The 20,739-nt window shown below is 43.4% G+C and overlaps 1 long non-coding RNA gene across 1 annotated transcript; it reads right to left on the reverse strand.

Annotated features, from left to right (window-relative positions):
• Positions 1 to 7,378: 7,378 nt before the first annotated feature.
• Positions 7,379 to 9,088, reverse strand: LOC309848254. Its single transcript, XR_014302925.1, has 2 exons — positions 8,628 to 9,088; positions 7,379 to 7,479 (listed from the first exon to the last, which is right to left on the reverse strand). It is a non-coding gene; the product is annotated as an uncharacterized lncRNA (long non-coding RNA).
• Positions 9,089 to 20,739: the final 11,651 nt, after the last annotated feature.

Raw genomic sequence — 20,739 nt, forward strand, 5'->3', positions numbered from 1 at the left:
AGTCTGTGAGCCTGGAAAAATGACATGGACCCATCATGGCATCATACAGAGTATTTTAATTGCCCTAAAAATCCTCTCTCCTCCACCTATTCTTTTCTCGGGTCACCCCAACCCTAATAACCATGGATCTTTTTACTGGCTCCATAGTTTTGCCTTTTCCAGGATGTCATATAGTTGGAATCCTACGATATTCAGCCTTTCCAGATTGGCCTCTTTCACTTAGTAATGTGCATGTACTTTTCCTCCATGTTTTTCATGGATCGATAGCTTGTTTCTTTTCAGTGCTGAATAATATTCCGTAGCCTAGATGTGCCACCTGGCTGTATTTGCAATGGCCCTGTAAAACAGACACTGAGAAGTAGTAATGTGCCCAAGAACAAGTACAGCCAGTAAACAAGTCAGGACTTGAACCCATGATTCCCTCGTCAGCACTCCAGCAGTCCCGGCTCAGATGAGCCCATGTAGCTAGCAAATACAGTTAGACATGAAAACTGTAGCCCCATTTCCAGGGAGTGGTCAGTAGACTGTGCATTTCTGTTGTTGGAGAGAAATTCTCATTCCCCTTGCTTAGAAAGACAACCATTACTGGTGCCCACTCTTTCTCTCAGCCAGTCTGCTAAATCAGGGCAAAATTTTGTCTTCCTAACAAAATTCCAAGTGACACCATGTTGCTGGTCCATCGACCAGACTTTGTGAAGAAGGAGGCTCGCCTATCATGCTCTGAGAAAGAAAATGTCAATGGTTCAATAATACATCCAACAATTCTTTATGAGTGTCTATTACAGGCTAAATACTAGAAATCCAATGAAGAGGGAGGGAAAACCTGATATCTTGGGCATTCTCTAGGCAAGGACAATTAAACAAACACATAAAAGAATAACAAAAAAAAAAAAAAACAGGGCAGATAAAACAACAAAATAAACAAAAACAAAAAACCAGAGACAGACAGTGAAATGAGGATGTCCCTTAGCCTGGTTAGAGAAGACCTCTCTAAGAAGGTGTCATTAAGCTGAGACTTGAAGGAGAAGAAGCTAGCTCTGCAAACAGCAGAAGGGGAACACCCTGGGCTAAAGCACTTGTGATGTCCCTGAAATGGCAAGAGAGGAGAAGAAGAATTCTGAATTGCATTTTAATGCATCCATTCTATCTGCTGGGTGAAGAATGGGCTGTAGGGGTGGCAAAAATGGCAGCAAGGAAACTGGCCAGAGGCCACTGCAGAGGTTCAGAAAAGAAATGATGGAATTCCAGGCATGTGGGGCTGAAATAAAGCATCAAAGATGGCCTGGCAGAAGAAGAGGCTTACGTGAGGGCAAACATCCCAGACTCTTCCATCTTTGTGCCCAGCATCAAGTCAGTCTACTACTAAGACAACAACAAAGGGATGACAAAGAGAGAAACTACTCATGATACAGAAGGGCTGGCCCCATGGAGAGGACACATACCTCTTTGGTAGGAAGACTCTCCACGTAGTAACAATGATGATGCAATTAGGGCAACAGCCCAAAGTTCTAACGCTACACTATCCAGCTCCATACCCACCAGCCACACGTGGCTATTTAAATTCAAATGAAATAGCACTAAGATTGTAATGAAAATGTAATAAGATTGAAGTTCAGGTTCTCAGGCTCACTAGTTTTGAACAGTAGAGATTCACAGAACATTTCGATCACCACAGGAAGTTCTAGTGGACTGTGCTGCTCTAGATGGCTAGGATGTGAGTTAAAATAAAGGAATGATGACAGCTCATAAGCTTTTCCCTGAAGGAATGTTTGTTATTTTCTGGCATATGGACTAGACCCAGGTAGTGTGCCCTGGGGTCTATTTGCTATGAAAGTAAACAGGGGGGAAAAAAAATGTATAGTGGGGCTTTCATGGGATGAAGATTGGAAAAGCAGGTACCCTTTAAAGACAGGTGGGTAGGGAATTAAATGTGCTGATACAAGAATCATCATTCCATGGGCCAATCCAAAGGACCTAGGCCAGGCAGGAGCTTAACTAAAGCCAAAATGAAAACAAATAGATTTTGAGAACTGAGTGTGTGAAAGGAATGTGAGATCCGGATGTTGGTCAGTAATGAATTCAGTCAGTGAATGGAGCGGGAGAAGAGAAGGTGGAAAGTGAATTCAGATAAGGAAATGTCATGATCTGAAAGCTTGAGGAAGAACTAGTCCAACACGTGGTCTTGCCCATGGTGGTGATGTGGAAATAAAGATCATATTCAGGACCTGTAAGACCGGAGGGTCATCAACGTGGGTTATCTTAACTTTTTCTCATAAAAAATCTCCAGCTTATGTGAAAGTAGAAAAATGGTATAATAAGCCCCAATATACCCTTAATCTAGCACCAACAGTTAGTTAACTCAGTTAGTCTGGTCAACATGGATTTTAATGTCACCAAGACATTGGGAGGTTGTGGTGGAGAGAAAGGAAAGCGGACGCAGGCGGCAGGAACAGATAAAGGATGGGAAGTCCTCCTCCCCATGGGCAATTGTGGCAACCCAACAGAAGAGGTGAAATTCGAAGCAAGAACAGGGCTAATGCAGGAATGATGGGAAGCAGGCAGCACAACATCTGGTGGTTCGTAGAGACTCGATCAATAAGAAGGCCGAGAGGAACAGACAAGCGGGGGCAGGGGATGGCCTATTCCCATCTCCCTGTATCTGTGGGGGATTTACTCGGCAGGAGACGGACACGGGGAAAGAACAAACCCAATGGAAAAACTTCAAACTTTCAGAAAATCTAGGTTGCGGGAATGGGTACAGCCTCCATAGATTATGATAATCTGGCCAAGCCACATTAAAGCCATAAAATGTTGAGCAAAAACAACACAGCAGAGACGTTTGCTCCCTGCTGATACTTGAAAATAAAGCTCAGCAACAAAGATCTGTCTCCATGAACGGGAGACTCAGCTCTCCATCGCCCTCAGCTCTGTCCTGATGAAGATCAGTGTCACCTCTACAATGCATCCTTAAGAAGCACAAAAACTCTCCCTGAGCCAGGGAGTTACTCTTTTAGGGTCAATGTGATAGGCACAGCTGCCCATGCACAGGCCTTTGGTGCCTCAAAAAGCTTCAATGGTTTTCTGTATTTCTCTCAATTCTAACAGAACCTGTGAGTGAAGTCCACAGTTGCACCAAATCTTCCTCCACAGTTTGCCTCCTGGAGCCTTCAGAGTCCTCAAACTCTAGACACAACAAGCAAAAGGCACAACAGGAGCATTCCTGTGTGCTTAAAGCAAGACTCTAAATTTGTCTTCCCTCTCTTAGAGGAAAACACGCCACAGTCTCCCAACCCCAGAGAAGTTGATGGCTTGCTTTCCTTAGCCACTTTCCCAGTTCAGTTTGGGTCTGGAAGTGCACTGAGCTGGGAGGGAAGGTACCGCTAATACATGTGGTTTACATTAATGCTATTCATGATGTTTATCCGAACTCCACAGGAAGCGGCTCACCATATGGTATTCATGTTTGTGCATCACTAAAATACATCCAGAATCCCCATCTTAAAGAAGAATTCATCAGCTGCACCGTAAATAAAACACATGCCTCTGCATTTGTTCCTGCAAAGGCCACGGTCAATCAGAGAAACACTGCAACAACACACGGAGAACACCACGTCAAAATCACAGGTCTACCCAAGCCTGCATTGTGACGTGGGGATCAGTTGATAGCTACAAAACAAAAGAGATGCTTAGAGGGGAATTTCAAGCGAGTAAGAGTTTGGTGGCTTCAAGGAGGAGAGCCAGAGATTCAGTGCAAAAAGGGTAAATTTCCTCAGCACCTTCCTAACTGAGGACATTGTGCTCATCTCAGGCGGGTACTAAGTGGTGCAGTAAAGCAGCAAATTAGAAGAATGTAAATTCTTTAGTAGGAATTGCACGCCGGGGAAAAATGCCTCCTAATGCTTATATTTGTTTTCATGTAAATAATGTACACTCTTCCTAAAATCAGACTGGCACAGACCTAAGTAAGATGTCAAAATCGCCCAAAGATAATGTGCTGGGCTGCAAAAGGGCAGAGAAGCAGCTATCTTCCGTCTTGGGTGCCATTCTCGCTGCAAACGAGGGAGAGCTCCCCAATGTTGAAACCCAGCAGTTTTGGTCTTTTGCTTCCTCTCTTACTCTTGGTCGGCACCAGTGTTCTTGCTCTCATTCTCTCTCTTTCTCCCTCTCTCCGATTTCTTATTACACTAAATTGTATGCTAATTGGTTGAGTGATCCCAGCTGATATCATTTCTATTTTAATTGGTGTAACTGCTATTGTCATTCCTCCCTCATCCCTCTGTTTGTCGCCCTTGCACAGATCTGCGGAGGCCCGGAGCTCTCTCGGAGGTCAGAACCCCACAATCCCGCACGGACTGGTCTCCAGGAGCCCAGTGGGTGAATCCCAATCTCTTAGGACCAGGAGACTCAGGGCAGGGGCTCGGATCCCCATCTCTAAAATGTCTTTCATTGGCTTTCTATCAACCTCACCGTCTTCATTTTTCTGTCCCTAACTGTTCATGACACGTACAGACTATCTCAAAACAGAGCATCCAACTGTAATGTGCCTGTGTTGTCCACTGGGGACATTATTCTCTCATAGGTTAACCTTATCGTCCTCCCAAGAAAACTTCTCAAGGTCACACGTTGCCGAGCACAGGACGCTGCCTGCTGCCTTCTGCTCTGTCCTGTCCTTTAAGAAGGTCCAGCCCTGGCTCTCAGGGAGGTCCTGAACTAGAGCCCCAGACAAAGGAGTTAACAGAGGAATTACAAATAAGGGCGTTCAGTTAGCAGAGGGTGTGAAGAAGCTCTAGGAGGAAATGTGGGATATCTGCGAAGCCCAGAGCTCCCTGTAATAATAGGATGATATCTCAGATTTCATAGATAGAATTAGCAGGATGACTAGCAGTTAGCAGGGAAAGGATTGAGTTGGAGCCATCTCAGGCAGAGAACAAAGGTCAGTGTCTACGGGGAGATGTGCGTGGGGAGTTCAAGATCTCAGCAAAAGTGGAGGGGAAAAAAAAAAAAGAAAACAAGAAGCTGAATCATATGAGATTACCAACCTTCAACCAGAAATTTCTAACCTAACAATACATCATTTTCATACATTATGAAATTTGTACTCTTATCTTTCTTTGTACTTGCCAGTTATGCTACCTGTGATTTACTTTTACTTTAAAATATTTTCCCATAAACAGGTTTATTAGGTGATCTCTATCTAGCTGCAAGGAGGGAGGCCAGGGCCCTGATTGAGAATACTGGTGGTGGCCGGAATTTGAAAGACTCTAATGGAAACTTCACCTTCCCCATGAGGCTCTAGGCTGATCAGCTCCAGAGACTTTCTTTGTTAGAGTAATGGATATGAGAAATGATTTCTCATTGGTGAAATGAGTGGTGATCAAGATGTGTGTATCGACCGAAATATTGTACAGGCATTCCCACTCATGCGTGAACGGGGCGTGAGAATCCAGCGAGCCCAATAGCCTGTGCAATTAGGAGCGGCGCCTGAGGCTCGATTCGGAAATTGTCCTGGGTTCAGCTGCTGACTCAGAGGATTCTCCTTGTCTGAATCTGGCTGGAATGTTAGCTGAAGCCTGCTGCTGAATTATCGCCTCTTCGCCTCTAGTGAGCCGTCCATGCAAGCAGCCGTTGCCGCACTCAGAGGGACCTAGAGCTGGGACTTTATCAAGCTCGGAGTACAGGCTATATGACTCTTTTTCGTGTCTCCTGGCTAAAAATAAAAAAATAAAAGTTTGTATGTGCAGCAGAATTCGATCTGAGCCCTGCAGTCATTAAAACCTGATGTCCTGGTTGCCCCAATCTAAGAGATCTTAACCCTCCAAACTTTCTGCTGTCGAAGGCTACACTATCGTCCCCAAAAAGCTTACAGGGGATGATCATATTGGCATAAGTCAGCTCACAGCGCCTCTCCAGCATCGCGCCCAGCACAACAACAGGCATACAGCAGGGAGACTGTCAAATCATTAATTAAATTAGGGTTTTGGCACAAGGTAAGACAAAGGATTATAGTTGCATAGAGGCTAATAAGAGCAAGTTAGAAATTTTGCGGAGGAGGTTACTTCCATTCCCTCAAACATGAGACAGAACAGCCACCTCCTCCAAGAGGTTTTTTGGAGCCATAATAAGGGTGAATCCCAGCCCGGCCCAGATGTGGCACCATGGAATTAGACTCTGGCCTTCACATCTTCATGAAGACCTTCATTTCATGAAGAACGTTTCATTAACATATCAGTGGGTACTCATGATGAAAACGTTTGCATAAAGACAATAACACTTCAGAGATGAGCCCTTCCAGCCCCTCAGTTAAAAGAGAAGCAGAGACCCCACGGTCTCACTGATAATCCATGACATCCCTCACTACAACCCAGGTTGTTGGAGTCTTAGTGAGCTGCCCCTGTCACCAGACGGTGGCCCTCAAACTTGTGCCTACATCACAATCCCTGATTAAAACACAGATCCTGAGGCTCCTGGAGGTTCCGTCCATTAAGCAGCTGACTTTGGATTTCAGCTCAGGTCATGATCTCAGGGTTGGGACACTGAGCTCCGTGCTGGGCGTGGAGCCTACTTAAAATTCTCTCTCACCCTCTCCCTCTGCCCCCACCCCTCTCTCTATCTCTCCCCCTCTCCAAAAACAAACCAACCAACCCCACAGATTTCCAGGTGCACCCCCTGAATGCCTGATTCAGTGGGGCCGGGATCAGGCCCAAGAATCTTCATGTCTAACAACTTTCCAGGTGACGCTGATGTTGTGGGTTCAAGAACCACACTTGGAGAACTCTGGTACTACACCAGACTCCTTTCTTGCTTTTTCACCATCCCACACTCCCCCGGCCTCATCCAAATATACCTGTCTCTGTACAATCTGGGTCAGCTCCACTTAAATGACCTCCATTGACAAACAGAACCAAACACCTTCAAAATAGCGCCCCCATCTTCCCATGCTACGTTCTTACCATGGGCTTAGCAAATGATCCACCTTCAGGGAACTACAAGGACATGTTTTGTTTTCTTCTCTTTTCCCAAACAGAAGGATGTCTAAGAGGAAGTGATGCAAATGGACCTTGGAAAACAGGGTTCAGGACACACTGGGTCTGGAATATCAGGTTAAGGCATAGGGTGACCAACATGGCCCGGTTTTAGCACTAACAGTTCCATAGCCTGAGAAACCCCATCGCTCTGGGCACACCAGAATAGTTATTCATCTTATAAAGTATGGAGCTTGATTTGCTGTTGTAGACAACAGAACCCAGCCATTCCTTCACGGGCCCTGTGTTACCAGGCTCCCTCCTCAGCCCTCCGTCAGGCCCAGGGAGACAAAACAACACACCACTCCAGATCCTCACGGTCTACTGAAGGGGAAAGATGGGCAGACAACACAGTATCTTATTATACGCTTTGCACTTTAATGGTGTTTCTGCTCCAGAGTTAGAGAGATAGGATTGTGCTTTAGAAGTATTAGGAATCCAATCCAAGGGAGGGAGACTGAGAGAAAAAGAGAAACATGTCAGTTTCAAGACAATGTTTTGTTGTCGTTGTTTATAGTAGGGAATGCTAAAGTTGCTCACAGGCAAGAGGGTAGAGAATGCATGCAGAGGGTTGAGAATCGTTCATGGCTGGGAAGGGGAGACGCAGCAGGGATGGTAGAATCACCTAGAGAAGTTTTGGCTTTGCTTTAATGACACATCTCATACTCCTCGCTGACCCTCCATGTGGAGAGTGAACTGCGTTGGGGACACTGTGAAGCAGGAGAGACTGAAGGCGTAAAAGAGAGAGGGAATGCTTGGGAGAGCCGGTCCCAGAAGAGGCAGGAGGAAGCAGAATCAGAGCAAAACTGGAGGGGTTGGCTTTGAATCAGGGCAGAGCTCCTTCCTTCTTGGACACCCAGAAGGAAGAGTCTCTGAGATGTCCCAGTTCCCTCCGTTCAAAGCCCATTAGCTCCAGGTGCCCACTGCTCTTTCTCTCTGAATCCCAGACATACCCCAACCCTGCAGACTAAACCTCAGGAAATCATCTAACCTCCCTGAGCCACAGTTTGCCTATTTATAAAGTAGAGATAGTAATGCCTCCCTCAGCGAGACTCACAGGAGTCAAGTGAGAGAAGATAAGTCAGAGTCTCAGAGACAAGTGTCTATTTTACAGTATCTGCTCATGAAACAACTTCATTTCTTTCATTCGTGTCTTTCTCTCCAACCCCATGCAAAATCCTATTTGTAGATCTTCTTTCTCTTCCCTGTGATTATGTAGTATCTTGTGAGTTGAAAACCCCCCTCCCAAAAAGTGCTTATCAATTTTGCATACAATTTCAGGACACTGATTTACCATTTTTGGAGCCCATCCATAGGATTTTCCCAGTTTTAGAGCAGGAACCTATGAAGCTGGATTATTTTGTTTAAAGGCATATAATTTATATACATTTATGGCTTCATTGTTATTTGTGTGTTAGCATAACATATAATGTTGGTACTATAGTATACGTATATTTTAAGGTAAAGACATACATATTTGGGGGCCTTCTACAAATTCACTTAGAGGCACTCTAAAATTACAACCCCCTCGGAGGAAATGTACATTTTAAATAACTACGGTTTCAGTAATAAAAGAAATCACTAGAATTTCACAGTGACGGGTACCTGAGGAGCACTAGCAGACAGGCCTCTTAGGCCTTCCTGGAGGTCTTCGTGGTACCCTTGAAATCACCCCCACGAGGCTGCTGTCTGCTCCTTTACTGCGGAGGCAGAGTCCCGAGGGAAAGGAAGAAGAGGGTGATTGGTATTAGCCTAGCCCACAAAGACAAAGAGAGAGGAGTTATTGCTGCTCAACACTTCAGACCTCCGTAGCCTGCTAACATCCATCCCCCCTTAAACAAATGCCGGTTGTCACAGAAATGATGATTATTACTGTGCAGGCCAGATCCTCTGATGAATCAAAGCTGATGAAACACTCCTCTCAAGTAAAGAGACTAAACTATTCCCAGGTGGCCTGATTTATTCCCTGGACGTTGTGGTTTTCCATGTGGAACCCTGATCGCCGAAAAGCATTCCCTCCTGGCGTTAGGATGGAACGTTAAGCTGAAGAGTTCGCATCTCTGGAGCAGGAGCGCAGGGGCGGGCACGGGCGCCCGCGCAGGCGGCCAGAGAAGAACGCGGCAGCTCCCCCAGGAGCATCTTACGACCCCGTCCACACACTGGAATGTGCATGAGAACCTACTGGCGGGCACGTGAGAAATCTCCTGGACCCCATCCCCAGAGATTCAGATTACCATAGAACGGGCAGGGCCCAGGAACAGCTCGGCTGCTGGGGCGGCCTTCACCCTTTGGGTACAGGCATGCGTGGGGCAGAGACCCCTGACCCATGTGACACTGACTCCCTCCCCCATGGGTACCCCCTCTCCCCTGCCTCCGCCGAGCTCCTTGCTGCGGCTTTATTACTCTGCTGGTTGCTAGAATGATCTTTCTAAAATCAGAGTATATCACTCCCTTATTCAAAATAATGTTGGCTTCAAACCCTAGTGAACTCAATGGCAAAAGCCAAATGGCTTAACATAGCAAAAGGAAATACATAGTACAGCAGCCAAATTTGTTTTGTTCTGTTTTGTTTTGTTTTCAGCCTCCAATTGCATCCTGGTGGGATGCATGTGCGTCCTCTGTCCAGGCCTTCGTCTTCCTTCTATCAGAGAAAACTTGTGGATGCTCCGTCTTGCAGTTGCCACATGAGGTCCTGTCAGGAGGTCAGGGAAGTGACACTCACCAACCACGCTCTGTGTCCTGGGTTCACCTTCCGTAAGACGCCCTCCTGCAGCTCATGCTGCTATCTTGCTCTCATCAAAGCACATCCCGGCTCCATGGTTTTTTTCTTAACTTGCTTTTTTTTTTTTTTTTTAATTTATTTTCAGCATAACAGTATTCATTGTTTTTGTACAACACCCAGTGCTCCATGCAATCCATGCCCTCTCTAATACCCACCACCTGGTTCCCCCAACCTCCCACCCCCCCACCACCACTTAAAACCCCTCAGATTGTTTTTCAGAGTCCATAGTCTCTCATGGTTCACCTCCCCTTCCAATTTCCCCCAACTCCCTTCTCCTAACTCCCATGTCCACCATGCTATTTATTATGCTCCACAAATAAGTGCTTGCTTATTTTGATAAAATGCAAGCGTTTCCTTTCCCAGGAGGGTTCTAGAGATACGGAGGTCACTCCCAGCAAATACATCGTTGCTTGTCAGTACACAGGGAGGATTTAGAACACTGGCTCGCTTGGTTGTCCTTTCAAAGCTCTACTCTCACAAGTTCTCCTGTGTACCTCTTTTTTCCAGTAAGGAGGCATCAGCAGCTCTGCATTGGTGATCCTGTTAACGCTCCCACCTCATGGGGAGTAGGAGAAACTGAAACAGAGGCCTGGCTGTGGAGAACAAACACTAACTACATCAGGGTTGCCCATCAAACACCTCCAAAAGGAATTCTAGCCGGAAACCTTTTGTTTGAGTAACCACTGAAGCACCGGAGAGAAGTTGGGGGAGAGCTTTAAAAATGGGATTACATAGTTTGGATTCTCCTGAAGGTGGTCTAGGAAATCCTTGCTAACAGGACCTTCCCAAGAAAGTGTGGCCAAGCCCTAAAATTCCTGTATCTGAGACCCAGCCCTGAATCAGAACCTGCTTCCATCCTTCTGGTCCCTCTGCTGAAAATCCGAAACCCACAATTTTCTAGGAAAATCATTCAATTCTTAAGTTTTAGAATTTCTGGTTAAAATAAAAATTGTGAATATGCTTTCCTTAAAGAACAAATTGATCTGATTAAATATCTTTGAAACCTAGGCTTATTGCTGGATTTATTTAAATGCTTGTTACCTAAGAAAACTGGCCCCCCATTCATATGTCCATTAATGTACACAGGTGTATAGATATAGATGCAAAAGCACACACAACATGCCAGGGACTTAATTCACTTGCTATGTTAACAGCCTCATTGGTACTCTCTTATCTTTCAAGAATGGTACGGTTGGCTGCCTTTATGGCCTCATTTAGCATCTCAAAATGGGCACTTCTTTTTTGAGAAGGGTTACTGTATGACTCAGCCACTTAGTTAATCTGACTAATTAGCATTCTGTCACCCATTAACAGCATTAAAAACAACAACTAGGGCTCTGGATACTTCTCAGATTTCCAAACAGACCTTTTCAGTGTCAAGGACATTTGTTGCTCCCTGACCTTGGGGAACTTTTGACCTAGTTAATACCCCAGAAGGAGACCTCCTACTCTCCCTAAAAGAAAAGGCATCATTTTAAATGGCCTCCTAAATTGTCAGCCTCCTAAATTGTACCACCTTTCCAGAAATACAATTCCAAATTAAAATTCTGCGTCAGGAGGAAAACATTAACCAAATTGCAACCGTTCTTATGAGCCTCATTTAACTCAGGTGCATGAAGTTGAGAAAGCAAATTTACATAAAGCTTGTTTTGAGCTTTGATGTTTCTTTTTTGGGCATGGGTCGGGGTGGGGGGGGATTTATATATTCATAACTATGAACGGTCTAAAGCTAAAATTTAGATATAACATCACAAAATTAAAATTCAGCCTTTGCTCCAGGGCAGTGGGGAGAAAGAAAGGGAAAGCTAGCTAAATACTGAGGAAGCATAACTGTGTGGATTGTGTGCCATGCAAATTTATCAGGTTTTCCCTGATAAACTCAACAGGGGAAACTTAAAACAGCAACTTTGAAGAATTAAAAACAGATTCAAAGTACCCAAGAGTCAAAGCAGTTTTTAGCCAGTAAAACTTCTCAAAAACAGTAGTCTTTGAAATTCAAACCAAAGGGATAACATAAACATCCGATTAGACACAGATAGCTTCTAATCACCCCTAAATTTTTGCACATTTTTATAAGGAAACATGCCCTACCTAGGAGCCATTGCTATACTGTTTGAAATAGTGAAAAACTAAAATCAATAGGAAGTGTATGAAATATAATGATAACATTTTTACAATGGAATACTATTCAGAAGTTAAAATAAATGAACCAGATTTACATGTATAAATTTGTACAGATGTTTGATACATTATAGTAGTGAAAAATGTAAGTTACAAAAAGGATGAAGTATTATGCCATTTACATAAATTTCTAAACCTCAGAATACGACGCTCAGCAGTTTGCTCATTTATCTATGTTGAAAATATGTACACATGGATCAGAATGGTATGCGCCAGCTGTAGAATGTTCCTTACCCTACGAGAGGAGGGGTAGGGAATGGGAGAGTGGGATTGTAGGAGCTTCAACTGTGTCAATAATTCTGTATCTAAAATAGAATGTTTTGGGGTGCCTGGGTGGCTCAGTGGGTTAACCCTCTGCCTTCAGCTCAGGTCATGATCTCAGGGTCCTGGGGTGGAGTCCCGCACCGGGCTCTCTGCTCGGCAGGGAGCCTGCTTCCTCCTCTCTCTCTGTCTGCTTGCATCTCTGCCTACTTGTGATCTCTCTCTGTCCAATAAATAAATAAAATCTTTTAAAAAAATAAAATAAAGTAGAATATTTTAGCTGGAGCAAAGATAGCACCCATATACCAGAGCTTACTTTCAGATCTGCAGATGGGTCAGGTTCTTTTTTTTTTCCCCTGTCCTGTGCCTTTGCCTCAGCCAGGGTCCAACAAGAGAAGGAAAACCGATAGAATACATCTGCTCTATTGACCATATGACCCAGCAATTTCATTCCTACATATATACCTAAAGGAACTGAAAGGAGGGAGTCAGGCGGAGAGCTGTATGCCGATGTCCATTGTCACGTTATGTGCAATAGCAATGAGATGGGGACAACCTGTGTCTGTCCCCAGATGACTGGGCAGACACAACATGCTGTAGCCACATGATGAAACAGTATTCAGCCACGAAAGGGAATGAAGGGCTGGTAAGTGCTATAATGTGGATGAACTTTGAAACTTTATGCTGAATGAAATAAACCAGACACAAAAGGACAATAGGGTTGGACAGAACCTAAAAGTACTACAGAAGCATTTTGAAAAATATGAAAAATTTTAGTGTGTGATATCAAAATTATTAGTATAATTACCCAGTGGTTTTTAATATCACCTGACAAAAGATGTGAATTAATGTGTTTTAAAATGTTCACCATCAATTCTGTGTTTACCCTTTAAAAAAAAAAAACCTGTGGGGGTGCCTGGGGGGCTCAGTCAGTTGAGAGTCCAACTCTCAATTTGGGCTCAGATCGTGATCTCAGGGTCGTGAGATCCAGCCCCACACTGGGCTCCGTGCTGATCTCCACGCAGAGATTCTCTCCTTCTCCCTCTGCCCCTCCTTGCTTGTGCACTCTTTCTCTCAAGAAAAACAAATAGTCTCTGTACCAAGTTTAGAGCTTATATTGATGATATTAAAATCAATAAGGCACAAGACTAGGCCTCAGGGAGTTTATTCCTATTTACCTAACAATCAAACACAATTTTTTTTTAATTTTTTTATTTAATTTTTTCCCCCAGACACTAGAGGCTGGACTCCGCTGACTGGGTCTGCCCTAGTCCTCGGCTTCAGAACCTTAGGCATCAGGCTATGCCAGTTGGAAAATTTAACAGTAAGAGATGGAAACACCTCCTACACTTTCAGAACGATTACAGCCATTGCTTCCTGGTATAATTTTTTTAAAAGATTTTATTTATTAATTTGACAGACAGAGATCAGAGGTAGGCAGAGAGGCAGGCAGAGAGAGAGGGAGGCAGCCTCCCTGCTGAGCAGAGAGCCCGATGCGGGGCTCGATCCCAGGACCCTGAGATCATGACCTGAGCCGAAGGCAGAGACTTAACCTATTGAGCCGCCGAGGCGCCCCTATAATTTATTTTAATATCTTATTTATTTATTTGTCAGAGAGAGAAAGAGAACACAAGCAGAGGGAGAGGCAGGCTGCCCGCTGGGCCTGGAGCCCAATGTGAGACTCCATCCTAGGATACTGGGATCATGACCTGACATGATGCTAAACCAGCTGAGCCACCCAGGAGCCCCTGGTATTATTCTTTTCATGAAAGCTTCCCAAGTCAGAACGCCTTCAAAGAAGCAGAAGCTAGATATCTGTTTCTCACTGAGATCTCAGAAAACAATGGTCCTGGCACCTGAGGGAACTGAGGATACCTACCTATTTATCTCCTCAGCTACTTTTCATTCCTGCCCCCATGTGCTTGCTCCTGTCTTTCTTTGCCCTCGGATGCCTCTCTTTTCCTCTTCTCCTGCCCTTTCATGCCTTGGGGCCGCTTATCCTCCTGTGGCCAACGCTAAGCCCCCAGGTCACACTCCTTGTTAAAGAAAATGCCACAGTCATTCTCTAACCCAAAGGGTCATGGGATGAAAAAAAAAAAAAACAAAGCAAAGAAAAACTGTTCAAGACATGGGAAGTCTTAAAATTCAGTTGTTTGATGGCGTCAGTTTTTAGGGATGTTCCATAACTATTCATGTGATTGTAATAACAGACCACCAATGTCTTCATTCTTTTTTTTTTAAGATTTTATTTATTGATTTGACAGAGAAAGAGATCACAAGTAGGCAGAGAAGCAGCCAGAGAGAGGGAGAAACCAGGCTCCCTGCTGAGCAGAGAGCCCAACACGGGACTCGATCCCAGGACCTCGGGATCAAGACCTGAGCTGAAGGCAGAGTCTTTAACCCACTCAGCCACCCAGGCGGCCCCCCAATGTCTTCATTCTTTAAAGAAACTTCATGAAAAGACAACCCCTCCTCCAATGTTGCAGCATATTCTTTTTTAAAGCTCGGTTCTTTTTCTCCATTTTTGCCGCCTTTAATTATTGATTGCCTTTGAAAAAAATCAATAATTTGCAAACTGAAACTGTACAGTCTCCACCCTTATTGAGCATCAGGCAGCATGCGATCATGCGTGTAAACTTAATTGTGAACAAATAATTCAGAATTCTATTAAAATTAATTTAATTACACTCTCAATGTTCTTGCATGGATAGAATGTGCATCTAAGTCCTTTAGGATAATAACAGCAGTTGAGAAATCTAAGTCAGAGGAGCAAAGAGTTCTTGGTTGTTCTGTTGAAATCGTTCCATTTTTTTAGCCCTGTCGGAAGCCATTTTGTCCAAGTGAGCGGTTTCCTCGCCATGTGAGAGGATAAACTGAGGCAAATGGACTATCAGTCCAGGAGCTGTGTACCCACTGTGACAACATCGCCCCGTATCATTTGCCTTCTATGCTTTGAAATATCAGGGCAATGTTGTGTGCTGTTAGGCAACGCAGAATCCCAGCGCTGCATATTCTCTGACATTTTAGTTGAACAAATACCCACAGGACCCTCCCAGGTGGATGTAACTTGGCTCTGGGCAATTAGTGTCCAAAGCCACATTAATGTTGTCTTCCTGAGTCTGCAGCTTGACAGTCTGATAAACAATAGCACTGAGAGAGGTGTGAACTTCCACTATTTATCTCAATGGGCTGTTAACTTTGAAACCTAATTATGATCACTTAAATGCCAACACTGTTAATCATTTCACTGCTGATCACTGTACCAGAAACATCAAGCCACAGCAATGTGCTTCTTCCTGGGGCTGCTGGACTCAATTGCCATGTCCTGATGTGCTTTTTCAGAATGTCCTCTTGTTAGTAGTGTCAACCTTCGACTGTTTAAATGGGTATATTCAGTGCTTGAGCCCTTGGGTAAGGAAAGCACCTATGACTCTGGTTAAAACAAAGAAAAGAAGTGGATATCTGCTGTCCTTTCATTTTGTTTGTTGGTTTTTAAACGCTGGGGGAGATGGTTTTTCCTGATGGTAATCTCTTAAATCCCATGAGTCCGTATGGAAATCCAAATCCTTTGGAATATGGGTCATCACTGGGAATAACATCAAAAAGGAACAGAGAGGGTGATTTTCCAAAAGTCACTGGGGCGAATTCACAGTATAACTGAATTTGAGGAACTTCTGATATCATAGACTCCAACCTCCCATATAAAGTGGGAATCATTTGAATACTTTCTGGGTTAGGCAGCTCACTGCCTCACAGAAAAACCCATTGGGTTGCTCACCGGGATTTGCTTCTTAGAAGGTTCTTCCCTGAATTTAGTGTAATTCCCCTTCGTATAATACTTAGCATTTGGCCCTGATTCACTTATCACACAGAAAATGTTCATCCCCTCATCCATCTTCAAATACTTTTGTTTCCCAGGGGAATTTCTGGTCCTTCCTTAGATACTATCTATTCTAGAGAAATCATTAGCTCTCTCTGTCCCATAAAAGGAGGACATACACTGTTTGCATTCTGAAGGATGTGTAGAGTGGGTCGGGGTTGCATGTCCTAGCAAGAATAGAAGCCAGGTATGAGACAAAGGGAAAAAACAAACAACAACAACAAAAAAAAACAGCTTTTTCTCTCATGGTGTTCCCTTCAGTTTCCCTGTCTTAGGGTCTTGGCCTTAAAGTTTATGCAACTTGTTGATGTATAACACTCAGAAATTCAATAGGTAAAATCTAAGAGCCAAAGGAAACTGGTTCCTTCCCACTCCAGAGGAGGTCTGCATAACATACACTATTTTGTCCAGGAAAATTGCCTAAAAATTAGTGGGTGTTGCTTCGCATTTGAAAGGAAAAAGAAATGATGCAAGAGTAGCCGGGAGGAAGGCCTGGCCCTGAGTTCACTACCAGCTAAGGCGGGGCCACACTTTAACTGATGTAAAATAGGAATACAGTAAAAAACAAAAATCAGAAGAAGGGTCCCCTGGGAAACGAAAGTTGTTCTCTCCCTAAGGCCAAGATAGAAAATAACCTAAATATTTACCTCTCTAACAAGCTCTCCCTCCCAGCCCAGAGGCCCTGCTTAAAATCCCACAGAACGGATCTAGGGCAGTGAATCTTGAAGTCTGGTGGTCTGACCGGCAGTATCAGCGTTATTTGGAAACTTCTTAGAAATGCAGATCCTCAGGGCACCTGGGTGGCTCAGTGGGTTAAAGCCTCTGCTTTTGGCTGGGGTCATAATCCCAGAGTCCTGGGATCGAGCCCCACATCAGGCTCTCGGCTCAGCAGGGAGTCTGCTTCCTCCTCTCTCTCTGCCTACTTGTGATCTCCATCTGTCAAATAAATAAAAAATCTTTAAAAAAAAAAAATGGAAAGAAAAGAAATGCCGATCCTCAGTCCCTCCCCAGACCAAATGAATCTGACACTGTCCCCAGCGCTCCTGGGACTGAGAGAGCTAGCTCCGCACGGGGTTCAGATGTTCACCAAAGTCTGAGAACCACTAGTCTATGGAAATCTGTAGTAAACTCGCCGCGACTGCCCCAGCCAGGATTGCTCTTATTTGAAACCAGCAACCTTGTTCTCTGCATCCATTAACCATTAATCCAATTGCAAAATTAAAAAGAAGGAAATCCATGTGCCTATATTTGAAATCTGTGCTCTAATGCGCCACTGACTAGACCCTGCCTGGGAGCCTGCATATTTGGCTACTTTTTCACATAGAGTCCTGAGTAAGCCTTGTGCCTGAGCTGCTAAGCAGAAAATTTAGGGAGAGATGAGATATGTGCCTAAAATTTTAAATAGTTTGACTAAAACCTTTGGGTTCACCCTTTCAAGGACATGCCTCATGCATGCAATTTAGGTAAACATCCCTAAAATCTCCTTCTGGAAAACCAAAATTCTTTCTCTCCAAACTCTGAAAATGCATAGTAACCAGATTCATTTTATTTAAGTAAAATTATTACCATTCTCCAATCATCACTTTACCTGAATAAACGAAAAAGCATAGTTTCTCCAGTAAGCTTCTAAGATTTTCCCAAGCAAGTGTCATTTATTCCAGAATAGCTCTTCTTCTAAAATCCTGTACCTCTTGACATTAGGTAGATTCTGCTGTTGATGGATACATGTCAAACTCTAAATTAAGGGCAAACCCGGCCTGAGTGATCTTCCCCTGTGTTTATTTTAGCCGCTATAATGAGTCTATATCCCTTAAGGGCACCAAGCAAGGCAACCCAGCCATGTGCCCTTCTATTTCACAAACTAAATTAGAAGCCCTGCTTCAAGATATTCTTAAATAGAACTGTTTCTAGACTGTCCACGGAGAGTCAAATTCTCATTTATACATTTTATTTGCCATCTAACAGAGACACACCACACCTAAGGTTACTCACTATATAAACTTTTGGAAAAAATACTTCAGAACCAGGCAGTCCGTCGCTCTGCTCACAAGATGAAGGGGAATGCGAGAGAGCCTTGGAGGAGTCTCTCCCAATCATGGCGAGCGCCACAGGCAGTGGAAGAGATCATCTTCCTGGGCTCAAACCTCAGCTCATAAGTACATCACTTACTTTTTCACCTGTTTCTTCAACCATAAAATAGAGATAATGAAAGGAAGCATTTCAGAGGGTTGCTGTACAAAATAAGTGAGATAATACCTAATACATGTAAAGCCTTTTATACAATGCCTGATTTAGAGTAAGCATTTAAATGTGGTTATTACATTTCTGTTATTACCATGGCCAGGACTATTGAGGGGAATATCCTCAGATGTCACAGAATTCCACATTATAGCAGGCCCCTAAATTTTCCAAACCCTAAAGAAAATGAAACTATAGAAACTATGATACGTGATACTACATGAATTATGAAAAAACACTTTTCTTGGGGTGTCTGGGTGGCTCAGTCCTTTAAGTCTTCAGCTCTTGATTTCAGCTCAGGTGGTGAACTCAGGGTAGTGAAATCAGGCCCTGCATTGGGCTCCACGCTCATCAGCGAATCTCTTTGGGTTCTTCTTTCCCTCTCCCTCTACCCCTTCCCAACCTCAAATAAACAAATAATTTTTATTTGAATAAATAAAATAAATAATTAAATAATAAATAAATATTAATAAATAAGAATAAATAAAATAAGAATAATAATAAATAAATAAAAATAAAAGTTTTAAAAACCACATTTCCACTTATTGTAATGTTTAAGGGTCATATATATTTCTTATCAAAAAGGAACCAACAGGGTGCTTCAGTGGCTGGTGAACCTGGGTGGCTCAGTGGGTTAAAGCCTCTGCCTTTGGCTCAGGTAATGATCTCAGGGTCCTGGGATCAAGTCCTGCATTGGGCTCTCTGCTCAGCAGGGAGCCTGTTTCCTTCTTTCTCTCTCTGCCTGCCTCTATGCCTACTTGTGATCTCTCTCTCTGTCAAATCAATAAATAAAATCTTTAAAAAAAAAAAAAAAAGGAACCAGCAAAAAACAAGTGCCGTCTTGTGAAAAATCAAACCCTATTACTTCAGACTATCCTCTTCCTCCTCCTTTGTCAGCACACCTAAAACTATCTTAGTCCCAATAAAACTGAGAGAAACTCAGGTAGTGTGTTTGAATTTCAGCCAATTATTTAGTAAGGCCTGTCCTGGTGTCCTTAGACAAGATGCAGAAATCTGGTCTAGAAAGATATCTGGGCTAGAAGCAAAGGCAGGTTGGTAGATTTGTAGGAAGCTGACCATTCAAGTAAAGAACTTCGGGTAATCAGAGGCAATTTAATTACTGGTAAGAGCATGGAGTTAGACAGATGTAGAATCAAAAATCAAGTCCAGCACTAACTAGCTGTGTTCCCATTATGAAAGATTGAATGCGGTAATATACGCAAAGAATCATTTGTAATGGTAGGTACCTGGTAGATGTTCCTTCTGTTTCCCCCATTAAGTGATCCATGTCAACCCACAGGAAATGCTTCAAGGCTCAAGAGCTTTGTCTTCAACCCTGTCTTCTCCATATTTTCAATCAATTATGTGGATGAAAGTATCAGTGGCACAAAGCTGGGAGAAACAGGTAATACTGGATGGTTAAAACAGTATTCAAGAACTCCTAACAGCTTTGGAAATATGGCCGAGTTCAAAAAAACAAGATAACATTAAATAGAGATGACTATAAAGTCCTCTACTTGGTTCCAGATTCCAAAAGCCTAACTACAAATTACAGGATAGATAAACTCAGACATGTGTTCCAAAAAAAAAGTAGAATATGACTCAAAGTTGAATATGTGTTTGTGCAAAAAGTAAATTGTGGAGGTCTTTAAATACCAGGCTATGGTGCTGTGACAGTCCAGTCTGTTATCCAGATGCCAACTTTGCTTAAATCCTAGAATTTTGTGTGCAGAGCAACCATATCTAACACTATTGGATCGCTGCCTATTTTGATGCACTTTACATTTCCTAGGTGGCATGTGGCATGCAGTGCCCTTGCATTCAGCTGGGGGAGCTGGAAACAGAAGGCCTTCCAGAGGGATTCCAGTGGCATCAACCAGTCACCCTGGAGAAACGGAAGGCACCTTCCTTCCCCTCTAAGGCTGAGTGCTCCCCCTTGCCCTCAGCACCCTCCCCTGATGCTGCTGCTCCAAAGCTATTCTTACATTCTCCAATTATTAAACAATTTCATTAAAGAAATTAAATTACATTTAAATTATTGACATTTAAAAAGTCTTCATGTTAATAATATCAAATAGGAGAGAGGGAAAAGGACATACTTAAAAACCAATTATCTTGACTGAATTCAATCTTACAATTTCCCTGCAATTCATAAAACGATTTCCAGCTGTGTTTCTTTTGGTTTTTGCTGCTAGGAGTACTTTAGTGAACAGTCCCAGACCTATACTATGTCTTTCTTGATTCCCCTTAGGAATCTTTAGAGCAAAATCTCCAGTTTTTCCTCTCTGAAACTTCAGAGTGATCACATGATAAACTCAAAAGACTGTAGCGCTATTGTTAGAGATACAAAGGGCAATGGGCCTGAATCTCCCCTC

Source organism: Mustela nivalis, assembly GCF_964662115.1.
Source record: "Mustela nivalis genome assembly, chromosome: 14".
NCBI classification, from domain to species: domain Eukaryota; kingdom Metazoa; phylum Chordata; class Mammalia; order Carnivora; family Mustelidae; genus Mustela; species Mustela nivalis.